Raw genomic sequence first — 23,295 nt, 5'->3', positions numbered from 1 at the left:
ACTTTGTTACAAAGAGCTTAAGTGTCTTACCTCAGGTCATGATGTTGGGAATTAGAATCCAGCCCTTGCCGGGCCGGACGAGGCTCAGTGGTTGAGCATCCGACCTAGGATTCAGGCGATCGGGGTTCGATTCCCAGTCAGGGCACATGCCCGGTTGCGGGCTCAATCAATGACTCTCTCATCATTGATGTTTCTATCTCTCTCTCTCCCCCTCCTTTCCTCTCTCTGAAATCAATAAAGATATATTAAAAAAATAAATAAATAACTAAAAAAAAATAATCCAGAAACAGTTTAAAAAATAAATTTAAAAAAAAAAAAAAAAAAAAAAAGAATCCAGCCCTTCACTGACTCTTCTTCCTGAGCTAAATTGCTTTGTATTTTCTCTTTACATATAGTACATTATACTTCTTCCAAATTTGGCTTCTTGCTACTGGCTACTGAAGTGCTTGACCAAGTCTCATGTTTCCTCTCCTAGGCAAAAGACCTGAGACTTAATTAGGGGTAATATTCAAAAATATTGAATCACCTTTGGTCACAGCAATTGCTGGATCATAGGGAGGCATGACAGGAGCCTGGGGAGAGGTAGGCTAGGGTAGCCAAGACCAAAGCGATACTTGAGAGGCTTGTGACTATCTACAAATCAGTACAGAAGTATGTTAGTATTTTAACCTGAGAGTTTTAATCACAGTGCATACCAGCTGTATATCACTTCTGAGCCAAGGAGAGCATTCTTAGCCATCTATTCAGTGTCTACCCCTAACACTGCCATAGAGAATTCTTGAATTACTTTATATCCTCCTGCCAGGTATAATTAGGCATACAGCCAATACTGTATAGCATTGCAAGGAGATGGCTGAAATGTTTCTAAAATCTCCTACCATTGACCTTGGAAAAGTCTTCTGATGATACCAGTAACACTGGAGTCTTGACCAAATTGCAAACCAGGTGTTGCCTATTTTCCTGACCTTGTCTTAAGATTTAAGCCATGCTGTTCCATTTCTTCTGCATTTATAATTAAAGCCAAAATGGTTCTTATTGGATATGGGAATAGCAATTCATTGGTGTGGGTGGAGTTAAACTAGAGGGTCTCACACTATATTTTTCAAGTAGAAGGTGCCCTGTCATTTGAGAACGGCCAAGGGTTAAGATGAGTCCTCTCATCTGTTCACCTTTCTACAGTGTTGGCTGCCAAGTACAGATAGTACCCTGAGTCCCTTCTGTTCTGCTTTCGAGATTAAACTTTAGATTCAGGAAGCTGGGCAGCAGAAGAGGCCAAAATGTGGACTTGGGACCTTGACTGCTGCAGGAGAAACAGCCCGTGTCTTTGGGGGAGCAGAGATCTCAGTCTGCCATACTGAACCTCACATGTTCTCCTTGGCCACCCAGGAAGCAACTGGGTTGCCAGGAGACAGAGCCGACCCAAGGTGCAGAGGGGCCTAGAGTCCATCTGTCCCACTTCACCAGCCCTTCTACCTCCAGATATTCATCAGACTCAGGCTACAAAATCTTTCAGATCACTTGTTCCCACCTTCTCCACCTGGTGTAACACCCCCCCAAACCCCGTCAGCCTTCCTGCCAAGTACTCCAACCCAGTTTCCAAGTGAACTGGGACAGACCTGGGAGCTCCCTGCCTCAGCAGGTTCAGGATTCCACTTGACAGAATGTTGTTCCTGCTCCCCTGTAACTTCCTCCTACACACCCACGTTCTGCCCTCAGGACAACCAACCAGACAGGACTGCTTCTTAATCTCAGGAATGTCCTTCACATATTTGAACACAGCTACCTCTGCCATTCTTGCTCCCTGGCCAGGCTTCAATCTTTCCCAAGCAAAATACCCTCATCTCTTTCAGTCACTCCTATCAATGCCAAAGGAGATGATGCTTATCTTGATGCCTCAGTGAAGCAGCTAATTGTCCAACTTGAGCAACTTGGGTTTGATTCACACTTGTGAAACTTTGGGTAAGTTACTTTGCTTCTCTAAGACTCAGTTTTCCCATGTGTAGAATGGTTTTATTTTTGGTAATGCAATGTATCTATATTCTATGCCAGGGGTTGTGAGACGTGACGGCAGGGTTACTCCTGACTAATCATGCCACCCCCCTCCCAAATCTCAATGTGGTATTAACCGGTGAGGCTGTGCATATACTACAAAGAATGCAGCGATGGATTCATCTTGAATAACATTTAGTGAACAAGATATTGTTTGTGTAATGTTATTTGTTCTTGTCACTGGTTATATTCTTAATTTTGCATGTTTCATGGTTACCATTTTTTTGGTATTTTATCTTTAATTCAAAAAATGTATTAATGCCTCAAAAGTGGTTCATTCAAGTATAAAAGCAGTGATAGAAAACAATAGCAACTCACGATAACATTAAAAATACAGACAGTGAACTTGACTTTGGCATAAATATAGAATGTGAAGATATATACATTAGAACAAAAAATCTGAAAATATAATTGATGAAGAAGGTAAAAAGTTTTTAATTTACATTGCTATTTTTCATGATTAATTTGTGGCTTCTCTATGATAAAAAAACAAAAAACAAAAACAACTTCTGCTAATGTAGCAGCAGAAATTAGTAAAAAGGAATTAAAACAATGAATATCTGAGCACTAATTTGCATTATCCAGTGGTGCCAGCATAGCTTTCATAAAATTTTCATAGAAAGCACACAAACTCCTCTGGTAACCTGTCAGATGTCTCCAGAATAAGCAGAAAATAATGCTTTCCAATGCTAAACTCATGAATATTATTACCAAGAGATAAGAGGGTTAAACTACAATGGTGTTAACAAAATTGTACTGATTAGAGTATATGCACTACTTCTAATACTATTTCTAAGAAACTTAGAACACTAATCACAAAGTTTGTGGCAACTATAATATTCCTTAAAAATTCAGAATAAAATTTTGGCACTATTCTTTTATCACTAACATATCTTGCATAATATCATTGGATTGCACAGTGGAAGAACAACTTTAATGTGTGAACATGCTAAGGAATATTTCAGTTAGCACACTGACATGTATATTTGAGAAAAGAGCTAGTAAAATTTTGTTTCATTTATCACTGAAAAATAAGTCTTCAAAATAAGATAATATTCATTTACTTAAAGATCATTTTGTGATATGTGATAAAGACTGAAAAACATTGGCCTAAAATCAACATTGACAAAGCAGCAGTTATGCATCCAACAAGGAAGGATGCTGTGGCCACGTGAATAAAAGAAGCTGTACCTGAATGACAATTCATACTTAGATGCATTCAAAGAAGCATTAGTGGTCGATAATATGCCTCTTGATTTTGATTCAGATAAGGGTCCAGATTGGGATTATGAAAACATATCTCCCATTAAGTGTTTATCTTTCCATGGTGCCAAGTGAAGAAATGGGCAGTAAGTACAAGTCTATCTGGTTTATGAGGGCCATTCAAGGGGAAAGATATTCTCCCAAGTTTTTTGAGGGACAAAGCATAAAGTATTTCTTCACGACAGTGATAACACCAAAGACCACCTGTATTATTTCAATTGAATGCTCAAGTGATATATCTCAGCAATATATTTTGTATTTTGAACAGCCTGAGCTTATTGCCTCAGGGCTTAAATGTTACTATTTTATGATATCAGGATTTCTTTATGACTTAAATGTGGTACAAATGGTTCAATCTCCAAGAGTTTGACTTGGTGCTTTTCTTCGCTCGTTGGAGAAAAAGAAACAGCATAATTATATCCACATTTGCATGTTGTAATTAAATGTGAAAAAGTACCTTTCAGAGCTGAATGCAACCAAAGAAAGGATTAGATCTATTTTCTGTTATCTTCCAAGTTGAAACATTCATCATTTTACCTTTTATGTGTGAAATGCTTATCACCTTCATGTTTGATGGAGTGTTGAATGTAGCTTTTAGTGAGAAATCATTCCAAATTTCTATTTTAATGTTCTATCCAAATATGCATATCCAAAACTATCTGCCAGAGCCACCAAATACTTGCTGCCGTTCTCAACAACTTTAATTTGTGAATGGGTTTTTTTCTTTTAGTAAAAATAAAGGTTAAAAAAAAGAAGCCAAAGGGATATGAAACCTGACCTATAACGCTAGTAATTATTTAGTTAGATATAGGTGTCTTGGTGAAATATTGCAAGTAAATTATGTTATTCTGGCTGTAACAAAATTATTATCATTGATTTTTAAAATTCATATTTCTTGGTTTTAGTTAAGGTTTGTAATGGATGTGTGTGTGTATGTATGTGTGTATCAAAAATATGGAAGACACCAACCTATATAATATGAATTGGGGACTGGGAAACTCTAACCCAAGTGTTTCTCTCATGTCTGAATTTCTGCCATCAGTGCTTTTTCTTTTTTTATATAATCAAAATGAAAAACCCCAATGATGACTAGCATATTAAGCTTCTATCAGTTATCAATGCCTTATATGGATGAATTTTTTAGATCCTTTCCCAAGTAATTGATATATGAGAACAAATTTTGATAAGAAAAAGGTGGGGCAAGGAAGATAGACTCAGGGAATAGGATTATAATCATCATCTAGGAAGCTAGACTATCTATTTTTTAAAAGTTTCCAGATGATTTCATCATTCTACATGTTTCCAGCCAGTTTTGTTTCATTGGTGGTTGGGGAGGGCAAGGGAGCAGATCCTGGGCTCCTGATAGGACTGCAGAAGGAAAGAACACTAGGCAGCAGAGAAGGAAAGAGAAGAGAAAACTAATAAAAGGGAAGGTAGGAGGGACCCTGTAATAAAACTGGCAAAATGGCTATAAAACTTTGTATTACTGTGGTAAATCTATCAAGTGGGGCATTTGGTCTTACTCATGGAAAGGAAGAAAGGAGACATGTTAGAGGAGAGAGATCACCACTACTCTTTCTCTCTCCTATCTTCTTGCCTTCACTAAAGATGTTCTTTTAGGCTGAGAGAGGGAGAGACAAAACAGGAAGGCAAGTTGATGTGACAGCTGAGAAGAAGGCTAAAGAGATTTTTATACCAAACAAGAGATGCAGGCTAAACTGCAAGGAAAAACTTTCTTTCCCAAAGTGTGATAAAGAAAAGGAATTAAGAATAAGAGAAAGGTCTCAGTTATTGTAAATAATGCTGCTATGAACATGGGGGTGCATATATTCTTTCTGATTGGTGTTTCAGGATTCTTAGGATATATTCCTAGAAGTGGGATCACTAGGTCAAATGGCAGATCCACTTTAAATTTTTTGAGGAACCTCCATACTGTATTCCACAGTGGCTGCACCAGTCTGCATTCCCACCAGCAGTGTACCAGAGTTCCCCTTTCTCCACACCCTCGCTAGCACTTGTTGTTTGTTGATTTGTTGATGGTAGCCATTCTGGCAGGTGTGAGGTGATACCCCATTGTAGTTTTAATTTGCATCTGTCTGATGATTAGTGACTTTGAGCATCTTCTCATTGGTCTATTTTCCATCTGCATAGAACAGAATAACGGATCTTGGGGTGAGGGGAGTTGGGGGAGGGTACAGAAAGAGATTAACCAAAGAATATGTATGCATATATGCATAACTTGTGGACATAGACAATAGCATGGGGAAGGCCTAGGGTGAAGTGGGGGTTGGGTGGAGGGGAGCAAAAATGGAGAAAATAGGAGACATCTATAATACTGTCAACAATAAAACAAAAAACTTTTAAGAAGAGTAAGAGAAAGGGAGCAAAGATGTCTAATTGTATCTAATAACTTTTTTTAAAAAGCTTCCCTAAAGTATCAGCTTTTTAAAAAATATTTTTAAAAGTTTTTTTAAGATTACTTGTGATATAAAGAGGTGGGGCAATTAATTGTGCTTTTAAATCTTATGGGCTTGAGTTCAGACCACCTTCTCTTCCAAGCTATCCTCTCCAAGTGGAGAGACAGCACCTAAGGCAGCATGGTGTAGCAGAAAGCCTGTGAGATTTAGACATCAGACATACCTGGCTTCAAACCACTGGTCTACTCTCATGAGCTGTGTAAACTTGGGCAGGATAATTTGCCTTTCTGGTTTGCAATTTTCTCATTTGTAAATGGAAAAATAATAGAATAATAGTGCTCTCTTGTCAGGTTTTTTTTTTTAGGATTAAATGAAATGATGTATATAGAGTGCTAAGCACATAGTAGGTGCTTTTATAATTACAATACTAAGTGTTGAGGAGCATTTCCTTTTTGTTGTTTTCAAAGGTACTAAAAATATACTGTGAAGGTGGAACTTAAGATTAAGGAAGACCAAAAATGTTGAAGTAAAGAACCACAGATATGCCCTCTTCTGCAAAGAGAACTTGAATTTGCAAAGGTGAGACTTTCTTGGGCCAGTATTATTGGTACCACCTTTTACTTGCATGCATAAAATCTGAACAAGTATCTAGGCGTTCTAAATAAATTTTTGTTATTTGAGTAAAAGGGGAGTTTTAAGGACTAGATGCTTTATAAAGAAGGCTAAACTGTTGATTGCACAAATTTCAGAGTGCACTGGCTCTCAGCATAGCTCTATAAGCACCATCTTAGTCCAGAGATATTCAGTAGGCCTCAACAGAACAAGTTGTTTTGATCACTGGCTCAATCTCAATCATAAAGACAATTTTCAGCAATAAGGCAGATTATACAATAAACTGGAGATATTCTGTTTTGGAGTTATCTAACATTTGGAGCTCCCAAGTATAGTTTCTCCCCTGGGCCCCAGGAAACCAGTGTTTATTTATTTGTTGCCTCGGTGTCCAGGACTCATCCTTTTAGACCTAGCAGGCTGAATCCTCTCTATACCACAGTGACAGTTAACCAACAACCCTTATCTCACCTGATATAGCTGTTTATTTGGGCTTCTCTGAGTCCCCAGGTAGCTCAGGGATTGAGTTACCTACAGTGGTGTGCTACTGGTTCACACTTGCTCATGAGAGCTGATAGTAAAATTTTCAGGAACTTTGCAAGGGAGTTGTAAAACACAGTCATCACTAAAATTTAAATTAAAGCCCTGGCCGGTGTGGCTCAGTTGATTGGGCACTGTCCTGTGCACTGAAAGGTTGCTGGTTTGATTCCTGGTCAGGGCACATGCCTGGGTTGCAGGCTCGATCCCTAAAAGGGGACATTCAGGAGGCAGCCAATCACTGTTTTGTGCGCTCTCTCTCTCTCTCTCCTCTGTTCCAGTCTCTCTAAAAAAAAATCAATAAAAAATTAAATTACGTAAGCTTATATTTAAATAAATATTTTAAATATGCATCATTTATTATTTTACTATTATTTATTTTTTAAGGTTACTTATATCTGTTGCAGCTATATGTTGGAAATATTATATAATGGTGTGCTACAGAGCATCTCTTCTCAACTCTGTATTCAATAATGCCACATTGGGAGCTTCAAATTCACCATGGTGGGGATAATTACAAGAAGGAAATTGGCAACTGCTACAAATTAAGGTCTTTTTCCCCTGGAGAGCTAGTTGTTAAATATTTACCAGCATACCACTGAACTTACGTCCCTTAAGTCTCTACGGAATCTAGTGGCTATCATCTCGAGTGGAACACTAAGACCTCTTTCTATATCTCTTAGCCCCAAACAGTACTTTTTGGTACAACCTTGTAATTAACTGTTATTCCTCAATGCCTTTTCTCATTCTCTCTTGCTCTCACTCTTGTTCTTGCTCTCTCACTCTCTTGTTTCTGTATCCTGTCTTTATTGCTGGTAACATTATCCATTCACTTGTTCATACATTCATGAAGCTTTTATCAAGCATTTGCTATGTGCAAAGCAATTAGGTACTAAGAATCCTGAGATTAAAATAAGACATGGCTCTGCCCTCAAGAAACTCACAATCTAGAAGGGAGACAGATGAGTAAACAGAATAAGCAGATAGTATGATAAGTGCTGAAATAGAAATATGTATATAGTGTTGAGGGAAACTGGCAGAGTAAACAGCTAAAGTTTTCTAGAGGGTGTGGGGACTGGGGAAGGTTTCACAGAAGTAACCTTTAGATTGGGTATTGAAAAATGAATAGACATTTTTAAGGCCAAGAATGAAAGGAAGGGCATTCTGAAGACTGGAAGCAAGGACTTGATATATGGAGAAATGGCAAACATCATAGTTAAAAGTTGCCAGACTTAAGCAAATTTGAACAAATAAAGAAATTTAATGAAAAAATTGATAAAGGCTTTTGGGAAAATGAAATTAAATATGAATTAGAGCATCTTTGGGAACCTAGGTAGATAGGAATTGAAGCATAATTTTTTCAAGGTACCGTCATATGGCTGAAACAGTTCCAACTATTTTCTGTCCTTGTGCTCAAGATTAAAATTGCTGAGAGAGAATGTGCTTGGAATAACATGCATCACATGGCCACCCATGCCCTGGTTATAGTTGGGCAGAGGACCTTGCATGACTGTATCACCAAGACTATACCAAATGGGAGAGGAGCAGTTCCCTAGAAAGGAAATCCATGGTGTAAATATCAGATGAAATGGAAATGGATGCTGGCTGAGCAACAAAAAAGGTTTATACAGCAAAATGTTCTCTAATTCAAGTGGCATCTCTGACTGTAGCTGGGTCTCCTCTTAATTCCTAGTTTCTGCTGAAGAGCCTTCCCTCAATTTTATAGTTACTACCTGGCAGTCTCTACAACAAACTTGGTACGTGGTGTATAGTAACACTACCTCCTCCTTGTCTTCTTGCAGTCCTAGAGATGGTAGGCAGTTTCTACTATTGATAATCTCTGAGTGCCTCACTTTCTCCTGTTTGGTCTCTCAGCTCTTCCAATTTATTCTCCCTATTAAATTTCATCTATTGGACACTTAATATAGGCTCTGTTTTCTTGACTAGACTCTAACTGGTATAGTTCATACTCCCCTTGCCAGGGTAAAAACTGACAAAATTCAACTTTGGGGATCACTGGGCTCAGAAGAGCTCACATATAAAAGCTACAAATCAGGCTATTTCATTCACATACCTGGACTTTAATCTTTGAATCACTAGTGCTGAGCAAGATTGGCAAAGGAAGCTGAAAAATCACAGCAGTGTATCAAGGGCAAAAGAAGTAGCTATAAACTGTAACCAAACATTCACTAAGCTGTTGTTTTGTTCTAAACCTCCATGGGGGGTATTTTAAAAATGAGCTTTCCATTGACTTAGTTAATTATTATAGGCTTTTTCTTGTGACCTTGTCCTTTTTTGGAAAAAAATGTTTTGCTGTTGTTGTTTTAGAGTAGAACCATGCTTTGTCTTGGCTCACATCATGTGCATGGGGTGTGGTATGTGGACTCAGGGGAGCACGTGAGTGCAGAGGACTGGGTGTGCATGCCTTCAAGTCTGCTGACTCCAGTTCAGGATTTTTATCTCTACTCTTATTTAGGAGAACCTTGACCCTAGACAGTGATGCTGGAGATATTTGTTGTCTCATCAGACTGGTCCTTTCCTTCACCCTCTCAAGTCTATTTCTGTAGATGATTAGTCATTAATGGTCAAGAGAACTTAGGGCCAGCTAAGGGGGAAACACCTGGTTTGGTATCAGGGCAGAGGTAGGGCTTTAAACTCCTCATAATTTCCTCTAGTCACTCCTAAAACTCCCAGAAAAACCTACAATTTAATTCAAAATAGTATGCAAATATAGTTTCAGAACAAATTCCTTAGTTTGCCCTCACCCTGACCATTACAAACTGAACAATTATCCAAGCTCCTCCTATATGAAATTCAGGAGCCTCCACTGCCCCAAAACATCATTTATTTGAGATTCACACAAGTTCCCTTCAGTCTCTGAATTTGGGGTCTATGGCCTTGTGCATGGATATTAAGACCAATAACTCAGCCTCTGTTCAGTGGGGTTAAGCCATAATCAAGTCCTAGATTTCATGTGTCCAGCCATAGCTAGTCTCACTTTCACAGACTTTTATTCCCCTAGGTAAATTCCACTAGTATAAGGGCTGTGGAACCAATGTTGTGTGGCCATGATTATCTGTTCTTTTGGGGAGCACTAGGAAAGAGAGACATGAGTAGAGGTCAACTCACCATTGGACTCCTGATCTGGATCTTTTAACGAATGCTAACATAGATGCCAGAGAGTACCACAAAGTCTCCAGCTATGCCCCCAGAAAATTGAGCCACATCTTATAGGACCCATAATAAGTTCTCAAAATTAATCTTGCATCAGAATCACCTGGAGGACTTATAGAAGAGCTAAGCTCTCACAGAAACATCAAAAAGCAATCAAAAACTGTCAAAATCAACTTTTGTCAGAACTCTGCCAAATAGTCAAGGGTTTACAGCAATCAACTGAATGCTTAATCGAGAAAAATGCAATTTCGAAATGGTAGGAAAGCTTGTTGCACTTTTCCTTGCCTTTCACCCATCTCCTCCCCAGTGTAGCAGCTGTCTTAGCACATATTCCCAGTGTGGGATCCTGGTCCCTGGTTCCAAAGAAAGAAGAAGAGACCTTATTTGTAAATTATTGTGCATATCTGTTCCAACCTGAAGGGGGGGACGGGGGAGAGCTACCTGATGGATTGACATTAGGTGCTCATCTCTGTTTCACCTAACTTAGAACTCAGGCTAAAAAACATTAGACATTTAAAAACACTGCAAGCTGAACTAATAATGAACCACAGATGTTTGGGGCAAAACATTATTTTTAAAATATACAATAGACCACTCTAAAACCTAGAAATATAAATTGGGGAGTTTCTTTGGAAAATTAGGACATTCAAAAGCACCATGCATACAGGGAAATTTAGAAGGCCACATGCATGCCTACTGCAAGATATATGACCCTAAGTTTTTACCTCGGGCTAATCCCTAGGCTCTGTGTAAGCTTGGCTAAAAGCCAATCTGCAAAGACTGAAAGAGGTGTTTGTTTGTTTGTTTTAAGTTGTGGGCAATCAAGGAAATGTCTGTCAAGTTACTAGTTGAACACAAGTTAAAGAACAAACACTTCATTGAATACACACAACATACCAAAATTTATGGGATGCAGCAACAGTAGTGCTGGGGGGGTGGGGTTATAGCTGTGAATGCTTATATTAAAAAAGAGGAAATATCTCAAATCAGTAGCCTAACTTATACCTTGAGAAGCTACAAAAAGAAGATCAAACCAAACCCAAAACTAGCAGAAAAAGGAAATAATAAAAACTAGAATGGGAAAAAATAGAGAATAGAGAAACAGTAATGAGAATCAATGAAACCAAAGGTTGGTTCTTTAAAAAGATCAACAAAATTAACAAATATTAGCTATTCGGACAAGGATAAAAAGAGATAAATAAATAACTAAAATTTAAAAAATGAGCCTTAGCTGGTCAGGCCATGGATGGATCTTGGGTTCAATTCTGGCCAAGGACACGTACCTTGGTTGCAGGCTGGATCCCTGGCCCTGGTCAGGGCATGCGTGGGAGGCAACCATTCGATGTGTCTCTCTCACATCAGTGTTTCTCTCTCTCTCTCCCCCCTCCTCCACTCTCTCTGAAAAGCAATGGAAAAAATGTCCTCAGGTGACGATTTAAAAAAATGAAAGTGGGGACAATACTACCAACATTTCAGAAATTTTAAAAAGAATTTTAAAAGAATACTAAAAACAATTGTATACCATAATGTTGAATAACTTAGACGAAATGAATAAGTCTTTCAAAATACACAAATTTCCTAAACTGATTTAAGAAGAAGTGGAAAAATCTGAACAGACCTACAAAATTAAAGAGATTGAATCAGGAATCAAACACCTTCCCACAAAGAAAAGCCCAGGACAAGACAGCTTCAATAGTAAATTCTAACAAATATTTAAAGAAGAATGAACACCAACCCTTCTCTTCATAAACAGAAAAGGAGGGAATACTTCCTAACTCATTCTATGTTCATCCTGATTCCAAAGCCAGACAAGACATCACAAGAAAATAACAGATGAATATCCCTTATGAATATGAAAAGATATATATTTTTAATATATCCTTATTGATTTCAGAAAGAGGAAGGGAGAGGGAGAGAGAGAGATAAAAACGTCAATGATGAGTCATTAATTGGCTGCCTCCTACACGTCCCCAACTGGGGATCGAGCCTGCAACCTGGGCATGTGCGCTGACTGGGAATCAAACTTCGATCTCCTGGATCCTAGGTCAATGTTCAACCACTGAGCCATGCCCCACTGGGTGAAAAGATATCTTTTAACAAAATACTAGCAAACTGAACCTAACAGAATAATGAAAGGATTATACACCATGACCAGATAGGAATACAAGAGTAATTCAACAGAAGAAAATCAATCAATGTAGATAAAGAGATGAAGGAAAAATTTACATAATCATCTCCATTGATGTAGAAAAGGTGTTTGACAAAATCCAACACTATTTTGTAATAAAAGCATTCAGAAAACTAGGAATAGAAGACACATTCCTCAGCTTCATATAGGGCATTTATGGAAAACCCATAGTTAATACAATAGTCAATGGTGAAAAGCTGAAAGCTTTCTCCTTAAGATTAAAGATCCTACAAGACTAGAATGCCCATTCTTACAACTACGATTCAATATTGTACTGCAAGTTCTAAGCAGAGCAATTAGACAAGATTAAAAAAGCATCCGAATTAAAAAGAAAAAAAGGCAACTATCTGTACTTGCAGATGACATGATCCTATATATGGAAAATGACCGAAAAAAAATTTTTTTAAATCCAGAAGAAATCTACTAGAGCTGTGAAAATAATTCAGTGAAGTTGCTGTGTACAAGATCAACACACAAAAATCTGTTGTGTTTCTATATAAATACAATGACTAATTTGAAAAAGAAATTAAGAAATTCCATTTACAAAAACGTCTAAAAGAATAAAATAAGTAGGCATACATTTAACCAAGAAGATGAAAGACTTGTACACTGAAAACTACAAAACATTGCTGAAAGAAATTAAAGAGGACTTAATTAAATGGAAAACCATTCCATGTTCATGGTTAGGGAAACTTAATGTTGTTAAAATGTCAATATTAACCCAAATGATCTACAGATTCAACAAAATTCCTATCAAAATTCCAATATCCTTTTCTCAGAAATGAAAAAGCGAATCATCAAATTCATATGGAATTGCAAGGAGTTCCAAATGGCAAAACTAATCTTTTTTTTTTTTTTTTTTTAATGTTTTTATTGATTTCAGAGAGAGGAAGGGAGAGGGAGAGAGAGAGATAGAAACATCAATGATAAGAGAGTCATTGATCAGCTACCTCCTGTACGTCCCTGACTGGGGATCGAGCCCGCAACCCAGGCATGTGCCTTGACTGGGAATAGAACCATGATCTCCTGGATCATATGTTGATGTTCAACCACTGAGCCATGCCGGCCAGGTCAAAAGTAATATTTAAAAATAAGAAAATAGTTGGAGGACTAACACTTCCATATTTCAAATCTTACTAAAAGGCTACAGTAATAAAAATAGTGTGGTGCTGGCATAAGGATAGACATATAGACTGATGCAATAGAATTGAGAGTCCAGAAATAAACCCATAAATCTATGTCCAATTGATTTTTGACAAAATGCCAAAACCATTTGATAGGGAAAGAATAGTCTCTTCAACAAATGATGCTGGAACAACTGGATATCTACATGCAAAAGAATAAATTTGAACCCTTACTTCCTACCATATACAAAAATTAACTCAAAATTCATCAGTGAACTAAATATAAGAGTTAAAAACCATAAAATTTTTAGAAGAAAACATGCAGGTAAAGCTTTATGATTTTGAATTTGGAAGTAGATTCTTTAAAATGACATTAAAGTATGAGCAGCAAAAGAAAAAATAGCTAAATTGGACTTCATTAAAATTTAAAACTTTTGTGCATTTAAGGACAGTATTTAGAAAATGAAAAGATAATGAAATGGGAGAAAATATTTGAAATCATATATCTGATAAAGGTTTGCTATCTAGAATAGATAAAGAACTCTACAACTCACTAACATATAAAGACAAACAACCCAATTGAAAAATGTGAAAAACGACCTAAGTAGACATTTCTTCAAAGAAAGTATTCAAATGTCAATAAGCACATGTAAAGATGTTTAGCATCATCAGTCATTAGGGAAGTGCAGATGAAAACCACAATGAGATACACCTCTTCATACCTATTTGGATGGCTATACTTTTTTTTAATGGAAAATATCAAGTATTGGCAAGGCTGTAGTGAAACTGGAACCCACACACATTGCTGATGGTAATGCAAAATGTTTAAGTAGTTGTGAAAAGCAGTTTGGCAGTTCCTCAAAAAGCTAAACAGAATTACCATATGACTCAGTAATTCTATTCCTAGACATATATCCAAATGAAATGAAAACAAGTTTCAAACAGACACTTGTACACCAATGTTTATTGTAGCATTATTCACAGTAATCAAAAGGTGGAAGCAACCCTAGTGTCCATCAACAAGCTTGCATATAAACAAAATGTGATATATTCATACAACAGAGTATTATTCAGCCATGAAAAAGAATGAAGTTCTGAAACATGCCACAACATAGATGCACATTGAAAACATTATGCTAAGTGAAATAAGCCAAACAAAAGACAAATATTTTATGATTCAACTTATATTAAGTACCTAGAAGAAGCAAATTCATAGGTACAGAAAGTAGATTAGTAGTTACCAGAGCCTGGGTTGAAGAGGAAATGGGGAGTTATTGCTTAATGTTTACAAAGTTTCTGTTTGGAGTGATGAAAACATTTTAGAAATATATAGTTTTGATGGTGCCATAACATTGTGAATGTAATTAATGCCACTGAATTGTACACTTAAAAATGGTTAAAATGGCCAATTTTATGATACATAATTTCACAATTAAAAGGGGAGAGGTGGTGGAATTAGATGAGAAAAAAATGACAACAGTAAAAATAACTTCCAAATTGCAAAAACTCAAGACTTGAATATATTCTAATCTATTGTGTCAGAAAGTGAGTGTTTGCCTGAGAAGGGAGAGATTACGAAGGGGCAGGAGGAAATTTCAGGGCAATAAATATAGGCATTGTATTGATTGTGGGGATGGTTTCATGATATATACATATATCAGAATTAACTAGATTATACATTATTATATGTGCAGTTTATCATATGCCAATGATACCGCAAGAAAGTTTTCTCAAAAAGTGGAAACTTATTAAGTAAACAGTTTTGTTAAAGACTTGGTCTACATAATCAACAAGACAGGCCCAGTCTCTGCTGTCATGGAGCTTACACCCTAGTAAGAAGGACAGGCATTAATCAAATAATCATACAAACTGCTGCTTAATTAGAAACTAATATATATCCTAGGAAGGAAAATTATGGAGAACTTTAAAAGCATATTAATGTGGGGCCTAACCTTGTCTGGGAATGATTAGGGAAGACTTTCTAAAGCAAATGGTCGTTAAATTGAGGGCTGATGGATGAAAAGGTATTAATTATGCATGGATTAATGTAGATGAAGGGATGGGTAGCAGACAGATTTTCAGTACAGGAAACAGCTTATGCAAAGGTCCTGAGGTGTAAAGGGGCTTGGAATGTTTGAAGAACTAAAAGAAGGCCAGTGTGGCTAAGGTATAGTGACTGAGGACAGAGTGGTAGGAGAAAAGTCTGAAAAGATAAGCAGGGTCAGACAATGCAGCATGTTATAAGCCATATTAAGGAAAGTGTAAAGCCATTGAATGGTTTTAAGTAAAGGGCAACATGGTCAGATGTGAATTTTGAAAGGAACACCCTAGCTATTATGTGAAGAATGAACTGTATGAGGACAAGAGTAGAATTAGAGAAACCAATCAGGAGTCTCCTGCAATGAATGGTCCAGGCAAGAGATGATAGAGGCTTTCTTCAGGGTGACGATTTTAGACCTGGCAAGAAGTAAACAGATTTGAGAATTTTTTCATGAACTGGATAAGAGAATGGATCTTGAGAAAAAAAGGAATGCTCTGCAATAATTCTTATCAAACTATAGCCTGCAAGCCAAATCTGGTCCACTGCCTGTATTTGTAAATAAAGCTTTATTGCAACACAGCCACACCCATTGGTTTATGCATTGTCTGTGGATGCTTTTGTACTATAATGGCAGAGTTGAGTAATTGTGACAGAGACTATATGTGGCCCTCAAATACTGAAATATTTACTATCTGGCTCTTTACAGAAAAAGCTTGCTGACCCCTGATCTAAGTTGGTGACTCTTAGGTATCTGGTTTGTATAACTAGATGTATGAATGGTCAGTGCAGGTAGGGGAAGTAAAAGAGAAGATGGGAGGGAAAATAGGAGGAGCAGCCTACTGGGAGAAGTCTATGGTAATATATGGAACAGAGGATGTGAGGAGTGACCCTAGAACAGTGCAGCAGGCATGAGAGGTGAGACAACAGTAATCACAAGATGTATACATGTATGTGCCAGAGTGTTCGAGGAGGTCAGAGAACTGAATGGGAGACTGGTAGGAAGGAAATGGAAGATTCCTTTTAGTGCCTAAATTATTTTTTCAGTGGCCTAATTAGGGACATTAACAGAAGACACAAAGCATGAAAGGGCTGTGACTAAATTGGATAATGAGTCAGAATCCAAATCCTAACATTTATTAAGTTTTTAGTACATGCAAGCTCTGTTCTAAGTCCATGACCTACAGTGCGACTCCTCACAATAACTCTACAAGGCAGATTTTCTCATTATAACCATTCTATGGATGAGGAAACTGAGTAACAGAGAAGGAAAGTAACAGAAACTGACAGGGCTAGAATTTGAACCCAGGCAGAGAACCTGCTTTTGATCACAACATTAAGAGCCCAGATGAAATGGAAGAGTGACCTAGCCTTGGGAATGGAGAGATCTAGCCCTGACTTCTGGAGAAAAAGATCCAATCTACACTTGGGGGTTTCACTGTAGAAAGACACCCTTGCCTTGCTAGATAGTTCAGGGTTTTATTAGCAAGTATTCATAGCACAGTGTTCAAGAGAGATTTTGTGACTCATTTGGAATGAGCATCTGTAAGCATCAGCTCTGAGGTTTGTACAGAGCATTTTATGGTCTTTTGAATACCTGCTCCCCAGCTCACAACACTCAGCCACCAGAGTTGAATAAGAAGTGAAGCTCTTTTTTTTTATTGCTTCTTTTTTTTTTTTTTTAAATATATCTTTATTGATTTCAGAGATGAAGGAGAGGGGGAGAGGGAGAGAGAGATAGAAACATCAATGATGAGAGAGTCACTGATTGAGCCCGCAACCAGGGCATGTGCCCTGACTGGGAATCGAACCCCGATCGCCTGGATCCTAGGTCGATGCTCAACCGCTGAGCCACACCCGGCCGGGCAGAGTGAAGCTCTTAATTCTACCCTCTCCCTTCTCCCTCAGAGCTGCTCCACTGTCTTCTGAGGAGATACTTTTTTCTTCAAGTCCCCAAATACCAGACATTCTGTCTTCAGCACACCAACTACCTAGCTCAAAAAAGCCCCTGCCTTCCTCAATAAACAACTTCCCTCATTACCACACTCACTATTCAGATTATCTGTCCTCAGCCAAGATAGAGCCATGCCTCAGCTGTTTGTACCAGCTACCCTCTCTTCCCCAATGAGAGGCTAGCCAGACAAATAGAAAAAACACCTTTCCAAATAACAAGACTGGAAATACCTTGCTGGTAGTCTGGGTCCCAGGGAAGAAGTTCCAAACACCATTTTCATCCAAAATTTCCTGTCCCTGTCCCCCACTACTTCACATACTACCACTGTACCAGAAGTCCATTTGCTGTCTTCATTTCAGGGTCATTTTTCTATTTACATTCCTCTTCTCAGATTTCCTGGAATGTCTCTACTTGGCCTGAGGCTCTTTGTGACTGCACTTCTGAAGCCTCCTTCCTGGCTGCTATTCCCAGATCAGCCTCCACCTGGAGAACTGCTTGGAACTAGGATTGATCTGGCTTTGCCACATCTCTGTTCAAATTGGAGATTTGATCCTTTTTATAGTCTTTCCATCTCCTTTTTTAAGGCAATCTGTTCTCTCAATGTATAGCATTTTCTAATTATGGTCAAAAGAAAGGCTAAACAGAGCCCTTTCCACTTCTGATGAGCCAAAGGACAATTGTGGGGGCCAGATATAATTGCTGCCCCTGCCTGCCCTGCCTGCCTGGCAGCCTTGAACCCCTTGAAAAGGTCTGGTATGAAGAACACACCCTAATTCAAGGAGGTTAACAGTCAACCTGAACCATATTTGTAAATCCAAGCTCCATTTACATGAAATTTCCAGAATACACGAATTGACAGAGACATGACAGAGGCTGCCTGGGCTTCAGGTGCTGGGGATGAATGGGTTGATTATAGGTATAAGATTTCTTTTTGGGATGATGACAATTTTCTAAAATTGATTGTGGTGATGGTTGCCCAATTCTGTGAATAAACTAAAAAGAATTGAATTGTAAACTTTAAATGGATGAATAATTAGATGGCATGTGAATTCAATATTAGTTAAGAGAGAGAGAGAGAGAGAGAGAGAGAGAGAGAGAGAGAGGGAGAGAGAGAGATGCCTGACTAGGGAGCAAGAATGGCAGAGGTAGCTGTGTTCAAATATGTGAAGGACATTCCTGACATTAAGTAGTAGTCCTGTCTGGTTGGTTGTCCTGAGGGCAGAATGTTAGTGTATAGGAGGAAGTTACAGGGGATCAGGAACAACATTCTGTCAAGTGGAATCCTGAACCTGCTGAGGCAGGGAGCTCCTAGGTCCATCCCAGTTCACTTGGAAACTAGGTGGGAGCGCTTGGCAGGAAGGGGGGTTCTTACACCAGGTGGAGAAGGTGGGAGCAAGTGATCTGAAAGATTTTTGTAGCCTGAGTCTGATGAATGTCTGGAGGTAGAAGGGCTGATGAAATGGAACAAGTGGACTCTGGGACCTTCTGTATCTGGCACTCAGGTGCCTTGGGCTGGCTCTGTCCCCTGGCTGCCCAGCAACAGCACTGCCTGTTTCCTGGTGGCCAAGGGGAGCCTGTGAGGTTCAGAATGGCAAGCTGAAACATCCGCTTCCCAAAGACACATGGGCTATTTCTCCTGCTGCAGTCAAGGTCCCAAGTCCGAATTCTGGGCTCTTCTCCTGCCTAACTTCCTGAATTTAATGTTGCTCCCCTGGGAGCAAAAGAATAGAATGGGCTCAGGTTGTCATGGGCTTTGGCTTTTGGTGTTATTGCCTCTGATTAGACCTGGGAAACACTGTTCACAGAGCTATTGTCTGGGTTCTTCCAAGTGTACAGCATTGTACAGAGTGTGTGTGTGAGGGAGAAGCTGGTAAGAGGATGAATCTCCTTCAGATTAAGATTCTGGGTGTCTGTCTCCATTCTGCTGCAGATGGGAAAGCAGAGGCCACAGAGAGTAAATGATCTGTCCAAGGTCATAGTAAATTAGTGAATTAGTGTGTATTGAGGTAATGACAAACCCAAAATAATTAAATACTACTTTGTTACTGGCCCAGGACTGCTCTATCATCTATTTATTATCTATCTATCATCTATCTATCTATCTATCTATCTATCTATCTATCTATCTATCTATCTATCTATCTATCATCTATCATCTATCTATCTATCTATCATCTATCTATCTATCATCTATCTATCTATCTATCTATCTATCTATCTATCTATCTATCTATCTATATCTATCATCTATCTATCTATCATCTATCATCTATCTATCTATCTATCTATCTATCTATCTATCATCTATCATCTATCTATCTATCATCTATTATCTATCTATCTATCTATCTATCATCTATCTATCTATCTATCATCTATCATCTATCGATCATCTATCATCTATCTATCTATCACTATATCTATCTATCATCTATCTATATCTATCTATCTATCATCATCTCTATCATCTATCTATCATCTAACTATATCTATCTCTCATCTATCTCTCATCTCTCTATATCTATCTATCTATCTATCTATCTATCTATCTATCTATCTATCATCTATCATCATCTATCTATCTATCTATCTATCTATCTATCTATCATCTATCTATCTATCTATCTATCATCTATCTATCTATCTATCATCTATCTATCTATCTATCTATCTATCTATCTATCTATCTATTATCTATCTATCTATCTATCTATCTATCTATCTATCTATATCTATCTATCTATCTATCTATCTATCTATCTATCTATCTATCTATCTATCTATCATCTATCTATCATCTATCATCATCTATCTATCTATCTATCATCTATCATCTATCTATCATCTATCTATCTATCTATCTATCTATCTATCTAACTATCTATCATCATCTATCTATCTATATCATCATCATCTATCATCTATCATCTATCCATCTATCTACATAGCCAAGCCAATGTTTGATCAAAGAGTAGAGGAAGTATTTTGAATAACAGTCATAATGTTATGCTGCTTGAGGATCATATATCTGAAAAAGTCTATGCTCATTCTAGTCTCCAAGCCTTTATTTAAGTTGTTCCCTTGCCTGGAGTATCATCTTTCTTTCATTCCCTGCCTTTTTGTTTTTCTACCCTAACATATCTAACCATTATTCAAAGTCTACCTATTCAGTTCACTTTTGCCTTCCTGGGGTTTCTGAGTCCAGTTATGTGGCCCTTTAGAGCATTTTGTAATGGAACCCAAAGGTTTGTTTTATTTTCCCAATAGATAACAAGACTAGGTCTCAGTCGCTTTGTGTCTATTATAATCCCCTTCTACTGAGGCTACATCTCAATTAAGTGCGCAGAAAATCCAGAGTAAAATCAGATTGATGAGCAGTAGATGTAATACAAGCAAGTCAAGCAACTAGCCACATAGCTGTAGCTGTAGATTTTTGTTGAAATCACATTAAAATTACATAAGATGTAGAGCATAGTTCTCATACCCAGTATGCTTTTTAACTTCACTAAGGCCTCTCCCAGCAGCGCCTTTGCTAGTAAACATGGCCATCTCTATACTAGTCATTGCAGGCATTACAAAACAAGAAGAAAATACTCCAAGTTCTGCTCCAGCTTCCACATGGGAAAAATGTCTGCAATCTCCACTCATTGTTGTCTCTCTGGTCCCAGTCCAGGTTTTGTCTTTTCTTATAGTCAAGTCAGCTTCATTTAGATCAATCCCTCAGCCCAGGCTGTCCATAAATCTCTCCCACCCTTCTCTCTCCTTTGCATCCTCCCACTCAAACCTCAGTTAGCAGCTGCCAGTAGTAGGGACTCTGAGAACCCAAGTGGGGATTTTCCAGACACTTCACCTTTTCCTCACTGTTAAAAAATGTGTTTTGCTCACTTGAAATGATTGGATGGATTCCTCTTGCCCTCAGTGGTGCTGGGTGGATGAGGCATTTGTCCTAAACAGACCGAAAAGAGTCACAGCCTGAGCAAAATCTAGCCACACTTGTCTCTGGAAATCCTAGTGTGTGTAAACTGTAAACATCTTCTCAGGCCCTTTCTACACAGTAGTCCTGGACATTTATTTCCCTTTCTGTTCCCTTTATTCTTGGGAACCAGGGTTGCTGGACCATTGCTTGACTCCTTGTTCTCCCCACTTTTCTTACTCATAGTGTCTGAGGTAAAAAATATTTGTAGCTTGGACTGGGACATGTTGATCTAGTTCTTCTTCATTTTCTCTGTGCTTTGATCACTTTCCTCTCTCAGTGGAGACCTACCAAGTACAGAGTGGAAACTTTTCCTAAGGTTTCACAGGTCCTTTACTTTTTGTCATGTCACTTAATATCGTCTGTTTCTGTACCCAAAGACTCTTCCTGCCAAACCCTGACCACCTCCTGGCCTCTTATAGAGATAAATACCAGATATCCAACAGACTTTGTAGCCTATAGCCCACATGAGGGAAGGCAGACGTCTATTTAGGTACTACCACTCTCACACACAATCTAGGAGTTGTGGGGCTTTTGGCACTGGAAGGCTCAATCCGAGTAGCTTTCTCCAACCTTTTGGGGGGTGGGAGTGTTGTCACTCACCTGTGAGTGTGAAGCTAAGCTACATGGAATCTGAGTTTCAAGGTCTGAACAAATGACTTGGGGTATTTTCTAAGTTTAGTGTTAGCATCTGCACTGTGCTGTTAAGACGACAGGGTGTTTTCACATCTGTTGCCTCATTTGATCCTCATGACAACCTGGCGAGACAAATATTTTTATCCCCATTTTTGTATGTGAAAATGCTAAAGCATGATAATAACATTAATGACTAACATTCATCAACCATTTACTATGTTCTAGATAGTGTTCTAAGCACTATGTATACATTAACTCTTATTTTCCTTATAACAACCTCATGACCTAGTTATTACAATTATCTTAATTTTAAAGATTAGGAAACTGAAACCCAGAAATGATAGGGACTTACCCAAGGTCACAGGGCCAGTAAGTGGTGGTACCTTATTTTGAACATAGGCAGCCAGGCTCCAGAGCCCATATGTATAAACACTATGCTATTTGGACTTAAAAGGTTGAAAGGTCAACTCATTTTTTCAAAACCTGAAAAATTGCTAAATGATAGACATTAGGCTGAACACTAGGCTTTCTAACTCCAAACCATGTGCTCTTTTTACTATGTATTCATTTATTTACTCATCCAGTAAACATTTATTAAACACTGCAATGTGCCACTCACTGTACTAGGCACTGGGCACAAAATTGCTGCCCGTAAATAACACAGGCTAGTAAGTGAAATAGACAAGTAAACAAAAAGCAAAACAGAGCATGATGATTAAGAGCATGGCTTTCATGCTCAATGGATCTGGGTTCAAATTATAGCACCACTACATATTAGCAGTAGGACCTGAACTTTGATATCCTCATTCATAAAATGGAGGTGATAATATCAGTACATACCTAATACAATTGTCATGGTGAGGAATGAATGAATTAATTAATATGTGTAATAAAGTTAGAAAGGTACACAGCACATAAGTGTTAGATGCTGATATTATTATAATTATTATTACCATTATTATTTTTTTTTATTATTTTTTCTGTTCCATGATAGAGTGCCAATGGCTAAGAGAAGGCCCTAAACCAGTGTTTGAGGAAGAACTAGAGGATGCCTGGATGGAGGCCCGAGAAGAAGTATGCAGGAGCCACATCATGCAGGGCCTTGAATACCATGTATTATGCCAAGCTATGTAGCGGAATTGATTTGTAGTGGGGTCTCTGAAGAGGTGGGTGACCAGCCCTACATTTCTGCTATTTAAAGGAAGAGCAAGCTAAGTAATCAACCTGTACATGTGGTCTAATGCCCTCAGTATGCAGCAAATCCTTTTTCTTTAGCTCAGGTTCACAAGATTGAATAGCTGTGAGTGGCCATATGAACTACTGAGACTATATG

This window comes from Miniopterus natalensis, chromosome X (genome assembly GCF_054644295.1).
Source record: "Miniopterus natalensis isolate mMinNat1 chromosome X, mMinNat1.hap1, whole genome shotgun sequence".
NCBI classification, from domain to species: domain Eukaryota; kingdom Metazoa; phylum Chordata; class Mammalia; order Chiroptera; family Miniopteridae; genus Miniopterus; species Miniopterus natalensis.
Note: the sequence above shows the minus strand (reverse complement) of the source record.